The 19,459-nt window shown below is 41.7% G+C and overlaps 1 protein-coding gene and 1 pseudogene across 3 annotated transcripts in view; both read right to left on the bottom strand.

Annotated features, from left to right (window-relative positions):
• C5H4orf19 (chromosome 5 C4orf19 homolog) overlaps positions 1 to 19,459 on the bottom strand; it is an 82,500-nt gene that overhangs the window by 16,781 nt on the left and 46,260 nt on the right. For 2 of the 3 annotated variants that reach the window (XM_060299233.1, XM_060299234.2), the window contains exons 2-3: positions 13,116 to 13,184; positions 1,711 to 1,760 (exon numbers count right to left, since the gene is read on the bottom strand). The gene's annotated coding sequence lies outside the window, so the exon portion shown is untranslated. The remainder of the gene's footprint in view (positions 1 to 1,710; positions 1,761 to 13,115; positions 13,185 to 19,459) is intronic. The other variant, XM_060299235.1, reaches the window with a different exon arrangement.
• The window catches only part of LOC115865929 (CDGSH iron-sulfur domain-containing protein 2 pseudogene), a 79,173-nt pseudogene that overhangs the window by 13,504 nt on the left and 46,210 nt on the right, over positions 1 to 19,459 (bottom strand).

Here is a 19,459-nt window from a genome sequence, read left to right as displayed (position 1 = left end):
AATTAGGCGTGTCTCCAACACACAGTATGTCTCCAACACTGATAAGCAGCCTTATCTGGGAGGTGGGAGAAGTCTGGGAGAAACCTGAAGCATTCAGAAAAAGTTAAGTTCTGGAAATGATGAGGAAGTTGCAGAGGAGGCGACGTGGGGAGACGTTTATATAATACAGTCTTGTAAAGCTATAAATAATGATAGCTTTAAAAGCAAGCACAGCTCAGGGCTGGATGCTTACAGTGAAGTAGTTCTGGGTAATTCCCAGTATCCTAGATGCCCAAACCTCAGCGAATCTTAGAGAATATCCTACCACCCAACCACCTTATTTTATAAATGTGCTTCTGGACTCAAGGCTGGAAGCATGGACTGGTCAGAGGACAAGAAAAAACAGATTGTCCCATGTTTGCAGAAAACCCTATATGTGCAGAATTGGGTCACCAATGTTTCTCTGAAGTACAGTAAAAATAGTTTTTGCACTTGAAAAGACTGAGCATGGTTCTGAGGTCTCCAATATCCCTGAGCACTTAACTGAGGACAAGACACTCTGCTAGTAACTAGGACACAAAGAGGGAGAGATCTCCGCAGTCTGTTAAAGGGCTCACCACCCATCATTCATGCGTCAAGTGTTTCCTGAGCACCTATTACGTACAGGTACTGAACTCGATTCCAGGGAGCTGAAAAGAGTTCACAGTCTAGCAAGGAAGACAGACATACAAATACATGACTAATAGAGTATTAAAAGTATGAGATTAAACTATGTCATGTAACATGTTACATAAGGCAAGGAGCACCTGAGTAATCTTGGGAAAAGACTGGAGAAGACTTGTGGCCACAGGTGAGCAGATAATGGGGCTGGTGGGGTTCCGGACCACATTCCAGGGGATGCTACCACTTACACTCTCTTTCTTAGTAAGCCCACTCTTTTCTCTACGTGTGCACCACCCTTGCCTTGTCCTAAAACATTATCACTTTTTTCTTACCTGAATTTACTGCAAAATCCTCTTGTCTCCTGCATCCACCTGTGTCTTCTAAAATAATACATTTGCCACATGGAAGTCACATGATCTAAGTCACATAAATCTGAATCTTATCATTTCCCCGGGCCTAAAACTTTTCAAAGGTGTCTAAGACCCTCAGGATATTTAATAACATAGAATAATGAAGATGATGATAAAAACAGCAAACTTACACAGAGCTTCCTATGTACCAGGTGTTAATCCACGTGCTTTAGGTGTACAATTGGTCCTCATCATTTGTGGATTCCATAGCTGTGAATTTATCTACTGGCTAAAATTTAACTGTAAGTCCCAGATGAATAATTGCTGTGTTTTGGGGGTCATTTTTGGGCATGTGCGGAATGGTGAAAACTTGGAGTGGCCTGAGGTGCACGTTTCTAGCTGAGCTCAAACAAGGTAACACTCAGCCTTCTTGATTCAGCCCCATATTGTAAACCTTTCAGTGTGAAGACTTGTATGGTCATACCATTTGTCCCGTTTTAGAACTGTATCCCCTAAACAACAAAAGTAAAAAGGAAATAACAGAATTCTACTCAAACCTGAATGAGTCAGAAAGAATAGACTTTGGGGATTGCTCTGTCTACTGGCTTTAATGTTTCAGGTAATAAGAACTGTAGTGGAAGACCGAATAATATAAAATGTAATGGAAAGTGGAAAGAACAGACTTTCTTCCCAAAGCACACAAAAAAGAACAGCTTACCTGTTGTGGAGATCGTCCATTAGGTTTCTCTAGAAGTTTAACTTCTCTTCCTGCAACCAAAAAAAACAAAAAAGAAAGTTGAAAACTGAGGTTTACAAGTTGCCTCCTTTTTACAGCCAAGTTGCATCTTGAAAGCCACAGCAGAAAGCATTTCCTGAGAGGCCCAGGCAGTGATGTGCGGGAAAAGAATTCCTGGCCTAGAACATTTAGCCCAGGCAGCCAAGGGCTTTGAAATTTGCCAGCCTGAGTTTGCAGCCCAGCTTCTGATACTCAATTAATGATCAATGAACAATTTACCCAAATGTCAGTGTTGCATCTCTAACATATTATAGTGAGATTTAAATGGCACAATGGGAAAGCTGCTTATCACATGCTAGGCATGTTGGAATGGTTCAATAACCAGAAGCTATTGTTAGTTGTTTCTGTTAATAAACATTACATGACAATACACCTCTTCTCTGATGGGTAAAGTTTCAACTAAGCAGAAAAATAATTCAAGGAATTTACTTCTTGGAGACATATCAAACAATCAAAGTTTCAATGAATATATGCATAATATTTCAATAAAATTATTAGAATAATTCACTATACATAGACAAAACTTTTCAGAGAAATGCTCTTATCCCACTTCCAAGTAAACTACCTTTTGGGATAATGAATTCTGCCTTAAATGTATCATATAACATTAGAATGGTTATATCCTTTTGGAAATTCAATTTCATTTTCTGTCAGCAATGTCTTTTCACTCAGTATTACTTCTTACTGTTTCCTAATTCCTTAAAATCTAATACATTGCTCAAATGTCACATGAATGTTATTCTTAATTTTTACCAAGTACTTATAATTCAACTCAAATATTATTTGAAAAGGAAGACACAAGAAAGACAAAATCCAGGCCTTCAGAGAGCTAGCCATCTGTTGGGAAGGGCAAGGAGACAAGAAAAGGTTAGGTTAAAAATCACTAAAATATTAGGCAGGGTGCACATAATGCCACCAAAGGAACACAAGAGCTGAGGGGGTTCAGGATTGGGAGGTTGTGTAACTGGGCTGACAGCACCTGAACTATGCATTCATAGAAAGATGGGAAGAACTGTGGTAGATAGAAAAATGATGATGGTGAAGTGCGGAGGGAGGGCCTTCTAGGCAGAGGGAATGTGACAAAGAAGTCAGGAAAGGACGGGGTATTATTTAGTCACCAGATAATTCAACCCCTACTGTGTGTCAGGCACCACTAAACTGCAGTGAATGGGACACCATGCTGTGTGCCCTACAGAACGACAGCCCTATGTGCGGGAGAGTGAATACTCTGGATCAGCTGGTGTTTAAAGAACTTGGAACTTGCCACGTGGTTGCTAGACAGATATTACAACTTTCCTACAAGTGTTTTGTAGGAAACCAACGGGATGTGGCAATTCAGAGTTGCAGGTGAGAACCTCCTTAGAGTGAGGGATGGACCTTTGAAGAGGGAGCATGTAAACTGGGACTCAAAGAATGAGATGGAACCAGGCATGCAAAGAACAGCTCTCAACAAGTCACTCCCCTTTAAGAAGCCTTAACTGGCTCTGCATTGCCTACCAATCTTTAATGGCCCCAGCTAGGCATCCAAGACCTGCCACAATATGGTACCAATTGGCCTTCCTAGATTATCCCTGAAACTCCTCTAGCCACTACTGTTTCTGGCCAACCTGGATTTTTCGCTGTTTTCTAAACATGTCTATATACACTTTTTCTTATTTCTATACCTTTGCACATAGTGTTTCCCCCAGTTGGCATGCCTCCATGCCCATTGGTATTTTGCAGAATTCTACTGATCCTTCAAAACTCCTTCAAAACTCCATGAAGATTTAAAAAAAATCCCACCTAAAGGTAATTACTCCACTCTTTTAATTTCCACAGAAACTGGACGGCTCTGATCACTTTCTGCCTTGGATTACAGTGTAGGTACACCTCATTTTATTATTATTATTATTATTTGCGGTACACGGGCCTCTCACTGCTGTGGCCTCTCCCGTTGTGGAGCACAGGCTCCAGACGCTCAGGCTCAGCGGCCATGGCTCACGTGCCCAGCCGCTCCGCGGCATGTGGGATCCTCCCAGACCGGGGCACGAACCCGCGTTCCCTGCATCGGCAGGCGGACTCTCAACCACTGCGCCACCAGGGAAGCCCCTGTGATCGGTGATCTTTGATGTTACTATTGTAACTGTTTTGCAGTGCCACAAACCGCAGCCATGTGAGACAGCGAACTTAATTGATAAATGTTTGTGTGCTCTGTTTCACCAACCAGCTGTTCCCCATTCTCCCCTTTTCAGGCCTCCCCATTCCCTGAGACACAGCAATATTGAAATTAGGCCAGTTAATAACCTTGCAGTGGTCCCTAAGTGTTTAAGTGAAGGGAAGAGTCACACGTCTCTCACTTTAAATCGAAAGCTAGAAATGATCAAGCTTAGTGAGGCAGGCATGCCAGAAGCTCAGAGAGGCTGAAAGCTAGGCTTCCTGCACCAGTTAGCCAAGTTGTAAATGCAAAGGAAAAGTTCTTGAAGGAAATTAAAAATGCTACTCCAGTGAACACATGAATGATAAGAAAGTGAAACAGGCTTATTGCTGATATGGAGAAAGTTGTAGTGGTCTGAGTAGAAGATCAAATCAGCCACCACAGTCCCTTAAGCCAAAGCCTAACCCAAGGCAAGGCTCTAATTCTCTTCAATTCTGTGAAGGCTGAGAGAGGTGAGGAAGCTGCAGAAGAAAAGCTTGAAGCTGGCAGAGGCTGGTTCGTGAGGTTTAGGAAAGAAGCCGTCTCCATAACATAGAAGTGCGAGGAGAAGCAGCAAGTGCTGACGTAGAAGCTGCAGCAAGTTATCCAGAAGATCTAGCCAAGACACTTAATGAAGGTGGCTACACCAAACACCAGATTTTCAACGCAGATGAAACAGCCTTACATTGGAAGAAGCTGCCATCTAGGACTTTCATAGCTAGAGAGCAGTCAATGCTTGGCTCCAAAGCTTCAAAGGACGGGCTGCCCCCCTTATTATGGGCTAATGCAGCTGGTGACTTTAAGGTGAAGTCAATGCTCATTTACCATTCCGAAAATCCTAGGGCCCTCAAAAGTTATGCTCAATCTACTCTGCCTGTGCTCTATACATGGAACAACAAAGCCTGGATGACAGCACATCTGTTTACAATATGGTTTGCTGACTATCTTAAGCCCACTGTTGAGACCTACTGCTCTGAAAAAAGATTCCTTTCAAAACATTATTGCTCATTGACAATGCACCTGGTCACCCAAGAGCTCTGATGGAGATGTACAACGAGATTAATGTTGTTTTCATGTCTTCTAACACAACATCCACTCTGCAGCCCATGGATCAGAAAGTAATTTTGACTTTCTAGTCTTATTATTTAAGAAATATGACTTGAAAGGCTGCTATAACTCCCATAGACAGTGATTGCTCTGATGGATCTGGGCACAGTCAGTTGAAAAGTCTGGGAAGGGTTCACCATTCTAGATGCCGTTAAGAACACTTGTGATCCACGGGAAGATGTCAAGATATCAACATACACAAGAGTGTGGAAATAGTTGATCCCAACCCTTGTGAATGACTTTGAGGGGTTCAAGACTTCAGCGGAGGAGAGGGTGCAGAGAAAAGGGAACCCTCTTACACTGTTGGTGGGAACATAAATTGGTGCAGCCATCATGGAGAACAGTATGGAGGTTCCTTAAAAAACCAGAAATAGAGTAACCATGTGATCAGCATGGAGCATATATCTGGAGAATACTCTAACTCGAAAAGATACATGCACCCCAATGCTCATTGCAGCACTGTTCACAATATCTAAGACATGGAAGCAACCTAAATGTCCATCAAAAGAGGAATGGATAAAGAAGATGTGGTACATACAGTGGAATACTATTCAACCATAAAAAATGAAATAATGCCATTTGCAGCAACATGGATGGACCTAGAGATTATCATACTAAGTGAAGTAAGCCAGACAGAGAAAGACAAATATCATATGATATTGCTTATATGTGAAATGTCAGACAAAGATCATATGATATCACTTATATGTGGAATCTAAAAAAATGATACAAATGAACTTATTTACAAAACAGAAAATGACTCACAGACATAGAAAACAAACCAAAGGAGAAAGGGAGGGGAGGGATAGATTTGGAATTTGGGATTCCAAATTCCAGACTACTATATATAAAATAGATAAACAACAGGGACCTACTGTATAGCACAGGGAACTATATTCAGTATGTTGTAATAACCTATGATGGAAAAGAATCTAAAAAAGTATATATATATATATATATATACACACATACACACACACGTGTAACTGAATGTACACCTGAAACACTGTAAATCAACTATACTTCAATAAAAAAATAATGAGAGAGAAACAATAAAACGTTATTGGAAATTAAAACAAGACAGCAAACATGAATATTTCAATGGAGAGTCTAGAAGAGAAACATGAGGAAATCTCATATAAATTCGGAAAGGAGATAAAGACATGAATAATTAAATAGAACTGTCATAAAAGTAAAGCTCCTACAGGCTTCAAGAAAGAAAAAAACTGATCATATACAAAGAGCTGGGGATCAGAATGGTTTTAGACTTCTTAAACACACACACACACACACACACACACACACACATTATTCTGAACTTGGCCAAACCACCAATGAAGTGAGAGGGTACTATAAAGACATTTTCAGATAAGAAAGGTCTCAAAAATTTTACCATTCATATACCTTCCCCTCCTGGGAAGGAGGCTATTAGAAGATGTAACAAACAAATGAGGTAGTAAACCAAGAGCGGAAGACAAGGAATACAGGAGACAGGGCATTAAACACAGGAGAGAGACAAAAGTAACCTCCAGGACGATGGTGATGGGAGACCCCAGAATGCCAGCAACGTGCACAGCCTGGATGACAGCTCATTCTGACTGGAGAAGATGAGAAGGCTCTGGGCAGTTTTCTTTTAAGAGATGAAACTGATAGAATCACTGAAGTGTCCCAAAGAGAAAGATATATATATATACAATAGGGAAAGACTTTGGGGTCAAATCAGTGGTAAGGATGTAGAATACTGAACAGATGAAAAAAATGAGCCATTTGCTACCTTCAGAGAAAAAGATGTTCAGGAAAGGCAATTTAATTATACTTCCCTACCTGGCTTAGCTGTGAACTGCATTTACATAGTTATAATAAATACTAGTTATTCATCTAACTAAAACGGGAGGGGGGCGTTCAGTAGGGAGTGGGAACATTTCTTACGTGTGGTGGGGCAAGGGGTGGAAGCTGAACCATCTTTTACCACACTGGAAGATATAATGTCTGAAACACTAAAAAAAAAAAAAATCAAGAAGTGGTAATAGAAACATTCATTTAGAGAAACTGAGGCAAATAACCAAAATAATCAGTGAAAGAAGTGAGTTCCTTTGAGGAAAGAAAGATGTGTTCACGAGTAAGCAGTCTGGGCTTTATCTGAAGATTTGGGAACCAATTTAGTCCTAAGAGCAAAGTCATGAGAAAGGGTAAACCAGATGATAGCAAGCAATAACAATGATGCTTTTGAAAAAAGCTGACTCCCATCCATTTATTTAACCTACATTAATTATTTAATGTCTAGTACCGTGGGCCAGGTCGTGTGCTAAAAAGAGATGACTTAGCAGGATGAACTGCTTACAGCCTGGTGGGGTGGGCAAAACAAAAACAAATAATTACGATCCAGTGACATAATAGAGCTTAGAGGCAAAGCATCATGACAAGGTGGGGACCAGCAGTCAACCTGTCAGAATATTCTAGAGCCACACAGCCCAATATGGTAACTACTAGCCATAGGTGGCTATTTAAATTACTAAAAATTAAGTCCATTAAACGTTCAGTTCCTGGTTACACCAGCCAGCCACACTTCAAGTGCTTGAAAGCCACATGTGGCTATCGTATCAGACGGGGTAGACACAGAACATTTTTCTCATCACAGAAAATTCTGTTAGATGGTACTGGTCTACAGGTTCTTAAATGGTGATTTTTATAGTGTTTTCAAGTACATCAAACCCCTGAAGGGATCACATTCCATGGGTCTATTAGTAAGTAGAGCCTTGCTGAGTTTGATATTTAACTAGTTATCTGTACACGGAGTAGAATTTTTACTCCAAGTTTAGTTTTCAATTGGAGCCACGGGTGGAACTAGAAACGGGTCTTTCTTACATGTCCTGATACTGTTTGATCACAGATGTTGGGGGCAAGTGCTGCTGGTGACTAATAGTCTTTGAGCCTTTGGGAAAGCACTTCTGTGTCGTGAAAAGAGGGGAGAGTTCTGGAGAACTCAGAAACTCCTGAGTTTGAATTTTAGCTCCACTACTTATAGCTGTGTGGCCTCAAGCAAATCTCTCAAACTCTCTGGGCCTCTGTTTTTTCAGATGCCAGGTTTATAGATAACGCAGGAATCAGGATAAGCCAGTGGCAGAAGCACAAAAACGGCAGCTGCTATTCTTCTCGTCATTCTTAATCTACAGGTGAAGAGGGGCCCTCAATGAAGACAAGGGCTGACTCTCCGCACCTCTCATTTCTTCTCATCACTGCCCTGATTTCTGGCTTTTGCGGAAGGATCTATCATTGACCAGGAACTTTAGTACCTATGAGAGGAAGAGGAATTTAAGTTCAAAGAAGGGCGAGAGGAAGAAGGGGGAAGGGTACTGGCATTTACCCAAAGCCCAGGACATGCCAGCGTCCACCCGCAGGTACTACGTGTCATTCTATAAACCCTCCCAAGGTCGAGGGGAAGCTGAAGGGCATGAGAAGGTGGCTGGAGGGGAAGAGGCTTGTGGGTGGTGAAAAAGGAAGCATGGTCACACGTAAACCCACAGGAGTCAGGTAGACGAGGGCTGCGAATGCCATGCTCAGGGCCCGGCTTGATGAGATTCGCAGTTCACAATAATAAACGGCAGCAACACGTGGGACTCACGGTGGGCCGAGAGTAGAGGTGGCCGAGGGGAACTGAGCCAGCCTGTGACTTACCCACAGACAGGTTTTCATTCAGAACTTACACCATACAGTCCATCTCTGTTGCCTTCTTTAACTTCCATGAGAAGAAAAACAAAGTTTCTCCTTAAGTGGAGTTAAATTCTAAACATGATAAGCCTGAGTTGGCACCAACGCTGGTTGCCAGAATTAACTTTTCCTTGTAATTTGTAAATGCAATTCAGGCTTGTTTTCGGGTTTCCTTTTATGGGCTTCCCCCCACCCCCACCTCTCAAGCAGGGCCAATATGTGAATAGAAAGAAAAGATCTCCAGCTGGGCTCCTTTCTCCGAACTAGCTTTGCAAGCTTTGCAGCATCTTCCTTGGATACGATTCAGCTGGAGGCCTTCCCTGTATTCCAAGACGAATTCCTGCATCCTCACACAGGGGCCCTTTGTTGTCTGAGGTTATAAGAAGCTAACCACTACTTTGCACAAGGAAATATCTTTTCCCAGTGCGAAGTAATGATCAAAGAGGAATGCCATTTAAACCAAGGGAAAACAAAACCGTGATTGATATCTAGAATCTCTACGGAAAAAAAGAACGACCCTAGTTACTTCACTAAAGCACGGTCATCTGCAGTATAAAGTGTAAAATTCACTCATCTATTGATGGATTTTAAAGTTTAGTCCTTGGTACAAAGTCTAAGTACTTTTTTTAAGTATAAAAACTTTTTTTTCCTTTTGTAGCTGCTCTGCTTATAAATATCTCCAATCTTTTCCAAATGCTTAAAGAACTTTTCTCATTAAAAAAAGCTGTTTGTATGTGTACATATTTATATGTAAAATACATATATATAAAATAGATGTGATTATACACAAACATGCACAAATCATACAAAGTTTGGGAAAAGGGAAGAAAAAAGCCAGCTGTAATCATAGCAATCTAACCTGTGTTAGATGCTCAGTATTTTCCCCAGGATTTGTTTTAGTTTATGTCCATCTGCATACCTGTTTTTTTTAACATCTTTATTGGAGTATAATTGCTTTACAATGGTGTGTTAGTTTCTGCTTTATAACAAAGTGAATCAGTTATACATATACATATGTCCCCATATCTCTTCCCTCTTGTGTCTCCCTCCCTCCCACCCTCCCTATCCCACCCCTCTAGGTGGTCACAAAGCACCAAGCTGATCTCCCTGTGCTATGCAGCTGCTTCCCACTAGCTATCTATTTTACATTTGGTAGTAGACATAAGTCCATGCCACTCTCTCACTTTGTCCCAGCTTACCCTTCCCCCTCCCCGTGTCCTCAAGTCCATTGTCTAGTAGGTCTGTGTCTTTATTCCCGTCTTGCCCCTAGGTTCTTCATGACCTTTTTTTTTTTAGATTCCATATATATGTGTTAGCATACGGTATTTGTTTTTCTCTTTCTGACTTACTTCACTCTGTATGACAGACTCTAGGTCCAACCACCCCACTACAAATAACTCGATTTCGTTTCTTTTTATGGCTGAGTAATATTCCATTGTACAATGTGCCACATCTTCTTTATCCATTCACCTGTTGATGGACACTTAGGTTGCTTCCATGTCCTGGCTACTGTAAATAGAGCTGCAATCAACGTTTTGGTACATGACTCTTTTTGAATTATTGTTTTCTCTGGGTATATGCCCAGTAGTGGGATTGCTGGGTCGTATGGTAGTTCTATTTTTCGTTTTTTAAGGAACCTCCATACTGTTCTCCCTAGTGGCTGTATCAATTTACATTCCCACCAACAGTGCAAGAGGGTTCCCTTTTCTCCACACCCTCTCCAGCACTTATTGTTTCTAGATTTTTTGATGAAGGCCATTCTGACTGGTGTGAGATGATATCTCACTGTAGTTTTGATTTGCATTTCTCTAATGATTAATGATGTTGAGCATTCTTTCATGTGTTTGTTGGCAATCTGTATGTCTTCTTTGGAGAAATGTCTATTTAGGTCTTCTGCCCATTTTTGGATTGGGTTGTTTGTTTTTTTGATATTGATCTGCATAAACTGCTTGTAAATTTTGGAGATTAATCCTTTGTCAGTTGCTTCATTTGCAAATATTTTCTCCCATTCTGAGGGCTGTCTTTTCATCTTGTTTATGGTTTCCTTTGCTGTGCAAAAGCTTTTAAGTTTCGTGAGGTCCCATTTGTTTATTTTTGTTTTTATTTCCATTTCTCTAGGAGGTGGGTCAAAAAGGATCTTGCTGTGATTTATGTCATAGAGTGTTCTGCCTATGTTTTCCTCTACGAGTTTTACAGTGTCTGGCCTTTCATTTAGGTCTTTAATCCATTTTGAGTTTATTTTTGTGGCTGGTGTTAGGGAGTGTTCTAATTTCATTCTTTTACATGTAGCTGTCCAGTTTTCTCAGCACCACTTATTGAAGAGGCTGTCTTTTCTCCACTGTATATTCTTGCCTCCTTTATCGAAGATAAGGTGACCATATGTGCGTGGGTTTATCTCTGGGCTTTCTATCCTGTTCCATTGATCTATATATCTGTTTTTGTGCCAGTACCATACTGTCTTGATTACTGTAGCTTTGTAGTATAGTCTGAAGTTAGGGAGCCTGATTCCTCCAGTTCTGTTTTTCTTTCTCAAGATTGCTTTGGCTATTCAGGGTCTTTTGTGTTTCCATATAAATTGTGAAATTTTTGTTCTAGTTCTGTGAAAAATGTCAGTGGTAGTTTGATAGGGATTGCATTGAATCTGTAGATTGCTTTGGGTAGTATAGTCATTTTCACAGTGTTGACTCTTCCAATCCAAGAACTGCATACCTGTTTTACACAATATATAAACAACTTCACGTCCTGCTATTTTCCCCTTTAACATTATGTTTCAAGCCTTTCCCATGACAATCCATAATGTTCATAATGATTGTTTTATTTTTAAAATTTTTTTTAAAGATTTTTTTGATGTGGACCATTTTAAAAGTCTTTATTTAATTTGTTACAATATCGCTTCTGTTTTATGTTTTTTTGGTTTTTTGGCCACAAGGCATGTGGGATCTTAACTCCTTGACCAGGGATTGAACCTGCACCCCCTACCTTGGAAGGCGAAGTCTCAACCACTGGGTCGCCAGGGAAGTCCCCACAATGATATTTTTAAATGGCTGCAAATTATTCCAATTAATTATTATATAATTAATAATGGAAGATATATTATGCCAGCTAATTAACCATTTTTCTCTATCGCTTAACATTTTTGGAACTTTCCTTTTTCAGTAAAGTTACCCTCCTTGCAGTTTCCAAGTTCAGTGTCTATGGTGCTGACTATAAACTTTACATAACTGTAACGTGTGACATGATTTTGATTTTCTTGCCTTTCCATTTCCTAATTTTCTTCTGATACAAAGTAAAGATGATCTATAGGACCCAGTCATTAGAGACAGCCAGGAGGCTGTTTCTCCATCATAAACCAGGAAATGCTGGATCTGCAAGGCATCACTGCTCTTCAAATTCAGAGCTCTATATGGGTAAAAGACCAAGGAAAACTTGCCCAGCAATTACCTATACAGGCAGAAATCCTCTCTTCCCAAACACTTAAAGACCCTGAACAATAGATGCTAGGGAATCAGACGCAAATTTTTAACTTCTATTAAGTTAATCTTTTTTTCTCTCTCTTTGCGGCACAAGCTCTTCCCAGGCAGAGGCTTAAGGTGCGTCCCTCTTAACAGCAGAGACCCCAGGAGAAACGGCTGACAGTCATCCTGTAAACATGTAGGTGCTCCAATGCCCTTTGGATATTACCTTTTCTACTTATAAAGTCCTATTCTCAGTTTTCTCACATAAGTGGCCTAAGAAGTGTGTCTCAGAGCTGCATACTGTCTCTCACACCTTCATTCACCAAGGGCAGGTGAGGGGATGAAATGGAGGCAGAGCCTGTGGGCCAAGTCACCGCAGCTGTGGGGCTGTCAGTTCACTTGTGAACGGGAGCTCAGGGAAGCTGTGGGCATAGGACTCTTCACTGGGCCCAGGAAGGCAGTGTAGTTACACTCAACAGATGTTCAAAACCCAAACTTGGGCTCTGGATCTGATGTGTGAGTGAGTGAGAGAGTGTGTGTGTGTGTGGGGGTGGTGGTGGTTGTGGTGGTGGTAGTGATAGTATCTGACATTTGAATATCCAGTATGTGTTTGGTACTTGACGCTCATTATTTCATTTTCTTCCCAGCAACTCTGTGACATAAGCATTACTAGCTCCATCTTATGAATATGGAGACTGGTTTATTAAGCTTAACTAATTCATATAAGGTTACACAACTAGTAAATGGTGGAGCCAGGATTCAAAGTTCAAGCTTTTTTATTCACACCATGAAGTCTTCAATATGACAGGATTCATGTCATCAAGCCTATCGTCATGGGGGCAGGTAGGAACTGTGGGAATATGGGACACAGGAGGTCAACTAACCTGGGCTTCCCATTCATGAAGGGCCTCAATGTAGACTCTTGACGAGTATCTCCAAATATACGCCCAGAGCTACACGGAGAGGATTGAAAGAAAACAATGGTCATCACACAGCTTTGAACTTCAGCCCGACGTTTCCATAGTAAATCACGAGCAGTTCCCTGTGAACTAATACTTTACCTTGAGAATAGGAAAATTTTATCACCTTTATGCATGTGTGCAGTATTGCAAATCTGTACAGATAAGCATTTAAAATATTCTTCAATGTTCATAATCCTGCTTTGTCATTATTTTACTTCTTAAATATATCAGTAGCCTTGGAAACAACAACAACAAAGTAATCCAGGCCTCTTTCAACCTCTGAGTGACCTTGATCTGACATTATGGTTGTTCTAAAAAAAACAGGTTGTATATTCACTGTAAGCGTAATGCAAAAAAGAAAAGTTAGCGATAGGTTTCTGTGCAATTACTTCAAGAGAAATTTTCAGGGGCAGGGAGTCAACTCTCATGTACCTGTTGTAGAGACTCCACTATTTGTGATTCCTTAAATATATGCATCTTAAGAACCTAAGAGCTGTTATCCCATGGATTACATACATGGTATCGGCACAGGTAAGCAATCAATCACTAGCAGATTTTATTAGGATGCTACTGGTCCTCCAGCTCCTGGGCCTCTCTTTGCTTGTGTAGGCAGGCAAGGGCCCTGCTGCCAAGAGGCCATCACTCTCTGCCCCAAGCTGGCCAGCCACGCCACGACTGACTGAGACTACATGTATTAAAGGAGGGACTTGAACATGTCAATTAAGCTGTCCCTCGCTAAATTTCTCCCATTCTACAGTGAGATTTGTGAAGTGTTTTGACACCCTGGCTAAGCTATTAGTCTTAGTAGAGAGAGACAATGAGAACAAATAAATGGCTATTAAACTGCTGTGAATAAAGATCAAAGTTAGAGGGCTTCCCTGGTGGCACAGTGGTTGAGAGTCCGCCTGCTAATGCAGGAGACACGGGTTCGTGCCCCGGTCCAGGAGGATCCCACATGCCGCAGAGCGGCTGGACCCATGAGCCATGGCCGCTGGGCCTGCGCATCCGGAGCCTGTGCTCCGCAACGGGAGAGGCCACAGCAGTAAGAACCCGCATACCGCAAAAAAAAAAAAAAAAAAATTAAAGTTAGAGTCACAGCATTTTGGGGTGGGAAGGCCCTGAGAAAATATTACTCTAGCCCACATGTGTTACAGATTGGGAACTGCAGCCCTGAGAGGCTGTGACTGCCAGTATTACTTTTTAAAATTTATTTTAAAAATATATTTATTTATTTATTTATTTGGCTGTGTCAGGTCTTAGTTGTGGCACATGGGATCTTCGTTGTGGCATGAGGGGTCTTTCGTTGTGGTGCACGGGCTCTCTAGTTGTGGCTTGCAGGCTCCAGAGCACATGGGCTCAGTAGTTGAGGTGTGCAGGCTTAGTTGTCCTGCGGCACGTGGGATCTTAGTTTGTTCCTCCTGTAGATCCCTAATCAGTGATCGAACCAGCGTCCCTTGAATTGGAAAGCGGATTCTTAACCACTGGACCACCAGCGAAGTCCGCTGCCAGTATTATTTTTGCTACACCATGCTGCTGTCCTTGTAGAGATCTAGAGCAGGGGTCAGGCCACCTGTTTTTGCTAAGTAAAGTTTTGCTGGAATACAGCTATGCCCATTCATTTATGAGTTGTCTATGGTTGCTTTCGAGCTACACAGCAGTGTTGAGTAGTCGCTACAGATGTCGTACGACCCACAAAGCCTAACATATTGACTCTCTGGCCCTCTACAGAAAAAGTGCTGACTCTGGCTCTACAGGATGAACAAAGCAGATGAGGAGGAACCAAGCCATGCCAGAGCCATGTGAGTGAACTTGGCAGTGGGTCTTTGGAGGCCTGCCAATGGGCACCTGAGGGAGCTTGGAAGCAGGTTCTCTAGCTCATATGCAGCCAGGAGATGAACACGGCCCTGGCCAACAGCTTGACTATAACCCCACGAGAGACCTTGAACCAGCGGTGCCCTGTTAAACTGTGCCTGGGTTCCTGTGAGATAACAAATGTTTGCTGTTTTAAGCTGCTAATGCAGGGGGTGGGGAGGGGGTACTTTGTTACACAACAATAGATAACTAATACAATTGTGTCTCATTAGCTGGGCTCACCTTTGCAAGGCGAGTGAAATTCTACCTCCTGGGTCAGAGTACCATTACGATCTGCTCTGTGGAGACTTTTGGACCCCTGGTCCCCATCTCCAAATGGAACCATCTATACCAACCAACTGCTTACTCAGAGTCTATCCCTTGGCCTTGTGGTCAGTTATGTAGATGTCTGTCTCTCTGGCTGGTGCTGTGTCTCATTCAATTTGTTACCACAGAAGCTTATTTAGTACCTATTATTCATAATGGAATTATAATATTTACTGAGTGCTTACTACATGCATCAAGCACTTTATGTGCATTATCTCATTTAACCCTCACAACCACCTTAGGAGGTAGATACTATTTTTCAGCCCATTTATTAGGGGAGAAAGCAAAGGTTAAAGAGGTTAAGCAATCTGCCTTTTATCCTCTGGTGAGCTAGTGGGAGCACCAATATTTGAGCTCTGACTGACCCTGAAGCTGCCACATTCTGTTGACTGGGACCCAAAGTCCCAGGATATGTGGCTCCAGGCTTGGCACCGCCACATTTTTTTTTTTTTTTTTTTTGCGGTACGCGGACTTCTCACTGTTGTGGCCTCTCCCGTTGCGGAGCACAGGCTCCGGACGCGCAGGCTCAGTGGCCATGGCTCACGGGCCCAGCCGCTCAGCGGCATGTGGGATCTTCCCAGACCGGGGCATGAACCCGCGTCCCCTGCATCTGCAGGCGGACTCTCAACCACTGTGCCACCAGGGAAGCCCAGCACTGCCACATTTAACTGTGGACCCAGAAAAGTCACTCACGCAGAGGCCACCAGTGTCCTCCTTCATAAAGTGGCTATGATGATGATGATGTCCCTTTCCTATCAGAGTTACTGTGAGAAAAAGCACATGTGCTGAAATACTGATCTTTAGTTCACAGCAAATGTGGAATCAAAATGAAGTGATTTTCTGATCTTTGACCAGGCACCCATGGCAGACCTAAAAGAAGATCAGGAAAACAGGCTGAGTTGGACAGAAGTGGGAGGGCACTTCAGGGAAGACCCAGAGGGAGGGGAAAAGGGACACTGGAATCTGCTTCCGACACCCCTTCCCACCTCCTGTTCCTCCCTCTCCTGCTCTTGGTATCACTGTGGCCCCCGTGCCCCATCTGCAAAAATCCCCCAAACAGTGGTGGGTCGGATAATGAGGAGAAATCCTCAGTTCTTTCACGCTTTGGGAGTTTTTACTGGGACTGCCCTGAGCTCTCTCCCCCCTGGAAGTAAATCACCAGCAGTAGTTCCCTATGAACTAGTGGTCCTGGTTCTGAGCTCCCACAGTACCTGCCATACCTCGCATACAAGGGACTCTGAATTTTTCACAGTTGCCTCCTTAGTGTGTAGCAGCGTGCTTGACATACATTCGACTGATTTTAGATGAATAACGGATAGAATTTTCACCCACTTCTAAGCCTGTTCTGTGCTAGAATGTAAATCCCATAAGGAAACTGCCTGGTGCTCAATCCAGCACCAGGCATGTAGTGGGAGCTCAATAAGTATTTGTTAACCAGCTGGCCCTAAACGTTTGGCCTCATATTACTAGATCCAGGGCAGTATGGTTTGATTAAAGGGAGCTGAATTCAAGGAATGGCTTCGAGGTTCAGAAGACACCCCAACTGTGGCCACACTAGAATGGATTCCCAGGAGCTTCCTGGACATGGGTTCTCGTGACTTAAGTTCCTAGACTTCATGAAGCTATAACATCGATGTGTGCACTCAATCTCCAGGAAAAGCATTATCTATCTATTCTGCTCAGACGGCAGCCAAATGACCTTGTATTTAAATTGTATGTTTCTTGGAGCAGTGATCTTCAAAAGCTAAAAAACAAAAAAAAAAAAGAGAGAGGTACTTCTGTATGGACTACCTATTTCATCTTGCTTCCTTAAATGCCACTGATACACACACACACAAATACCAAAAACCAACATTGCTTCTCTTCCAACTAACAACAAAATCCCAAGAGATCAAAAACTTCCTCAAGGTTTCCTCTCAGTATCAGTTCTGATAAGTTAGGTAAAATGGACGTCCCAAGAAAATAAAGAACCTGACATATTCTTAACATCAAAACCAGAAAAAAATGCTGCCTAATAATCACCCAGAAAACGTGCACTGTAAGTATTTCCCACCGTTACTTGGCAATCCACCTACTTTTCTAAGGGAACCAAGAACTCTGCAGACATCATCTGTCTCCATCAAGATGCCTGTACGAACCTGAGTCAGATATATCTTGCCCAGTTATTATTTTTATCTCTGCCACTTAAGCATTCCTAATCATATGTAAGCAATTTTCCAGAAAATATTGGAAGTGTCCCTAGCTATTGTTTTTTTCCTTCCTTGTTTTCCATTAATAGATATTAGATGTCCGTGAGATTAAGGTAGGAAGGATGGCAGTTTTCAAAATTTTGCATATTAAAGTTTGCTCAAAGAAAATGAAAACATTTGGCCAAAGGAAATTTGCTTATGTGTAAGCTAAAATCAACAGCAAGCCCCACTTCCCACAGTGTGGAGTGCAACATGGAAAACCCAGTTTGTGGAAACAGTCCAAAACCAATTAAAGTAGATTTAAGTAACTGAGCATACAAAAATATGCATAACAATCCACAGATTTCTAGAGTATTTCTAGAGAGTGGTACAGGGTAGAAGGAAAACAAAACCAGAAATTGATACGCTCTTAACCTACTTGTAATTCACTCAACTAAGTAAATATGAGACTGGCTTAAATTCCCAAATTTTCAATCCTTAATGTTTTCTTAGCCTGATATAGTAACACATAAAGTGTATTAACTTACTGTCTTTGGGGGAAAAAATACTGCTGCTTAAACCAGAGATAGCTGGAAAAGGATCCTACAATCTTCATTAGCAATAAAAGGTACATAGATGCATGGAAACAAAATCCATGAGGAGACATTTATCTGTAACCTGCTTTGGGGTAGTCTGAAGATTTCTTGACAGTGTTCCCTCTCGCCAGTGGACTAATGCAATAAATTTAACACCAGAAGAACTTGGCATGCTTTTTAGCTTCTCTTTTTTAACAATGGGATAAAAAAACTGTATTCCTATTTCAACTATGTTCAAAATTGTGCCAGTGCTTTGGGGGAATGCAAGAACTTTGCTCTGTGGTTCTAGCAGGTGCAAAACTTGTAGACCAATTATACCCCACAGACAGTGGTGCACTGGCAATGTTTAACAACTGGTTCTACAGAAAAAAAAAAAAGTTTATTATAAATAAAGCATGTGTAGCACACAGTTTATAAGTAATAATAAAAACCCCAGGGCTTGCCTGGTGGCGCAGTGGATGAGAGACCACCTGCCGATGCAGTGGATGTGGGTTTGTGCCCCGGTCCGGGAAGATCCCACATGCCGCGGAGCGGCTGGGCCCGTGAGCCATGGCTGCTGAGCCTGAGTGTCCGGAGCCTGTGCTCCGCAACGGGAGAGGCCACAACAGTGAGAGCCCCGCATACCGCAAAAAAACAAAAAAACCCCAACAGTTTCTTTTTATAACGAATTCCATAGGGACAACTTATTTTCACAGAATGCTTTAACTGAGTTTTGCCAGACTCTTTTGCCAGTAAGCATAGATCTGATTTGAATGTTAGTTGACATTTTCATTTGAGTTAATAAGTTAGACAAAAGTGAGAAAAGGAATACATTTCTTGGAATTTCACTTGGTTGTTAATGACTAGTTCTTTGCTGAATCAGACAACAGCTTTTAAATACTGGAAGAAAACTTCCTCCAGGAATTTTTTGGGTTATCCTCATGTAAAAGCTACAGACTCAGCAAACTTTCACATTTAACTTGCATTAACATTTTCTTCATCATAGTCATAAGTGTCGTCAGGCAACCACCTATTAAATCAAGCCCGGCTTTATAGCATTCGCCACTTTCCATGGTGTAAATGCTTCCGTCATGGCTGATTTCAAGCTAGCAACGTTAGGTCCCTGAACACAAAGCTGGAGAGATGTACGGTTTTACACCATTACAGAGTGTTTCTACCACACAGATATGATAGATGTAGATACCCTCAAGAACACAGAAAACAGTAAAATAATTAGGAAGTGATGAGTTTTGAGTATTTATTAACTTTGTTTTTACTTTAATTATACTTTAATAGAATTCAACTTTTCGTATCACCTCACAACATTTCTGAAATTCCAAAATTC

Source organism: Globicephala melas, chromosome 5 (genome assembly GCF_963455315.2).
Source record: "Globicephala melas chromosome 5, mGloMel1.2, whole genome shotgun sequence".
In the NCBI taxonomy this organism is placed as follows: domain Eukaryota; kingdom Metazoa; phylum Chordata; class Mammalia; order Artiodactyla; family Delphinidae; genus Globicephala; species Globicephala melas.
This window is presented reverse-complemented; position numbering and strand designations above follow the sequence as displayed.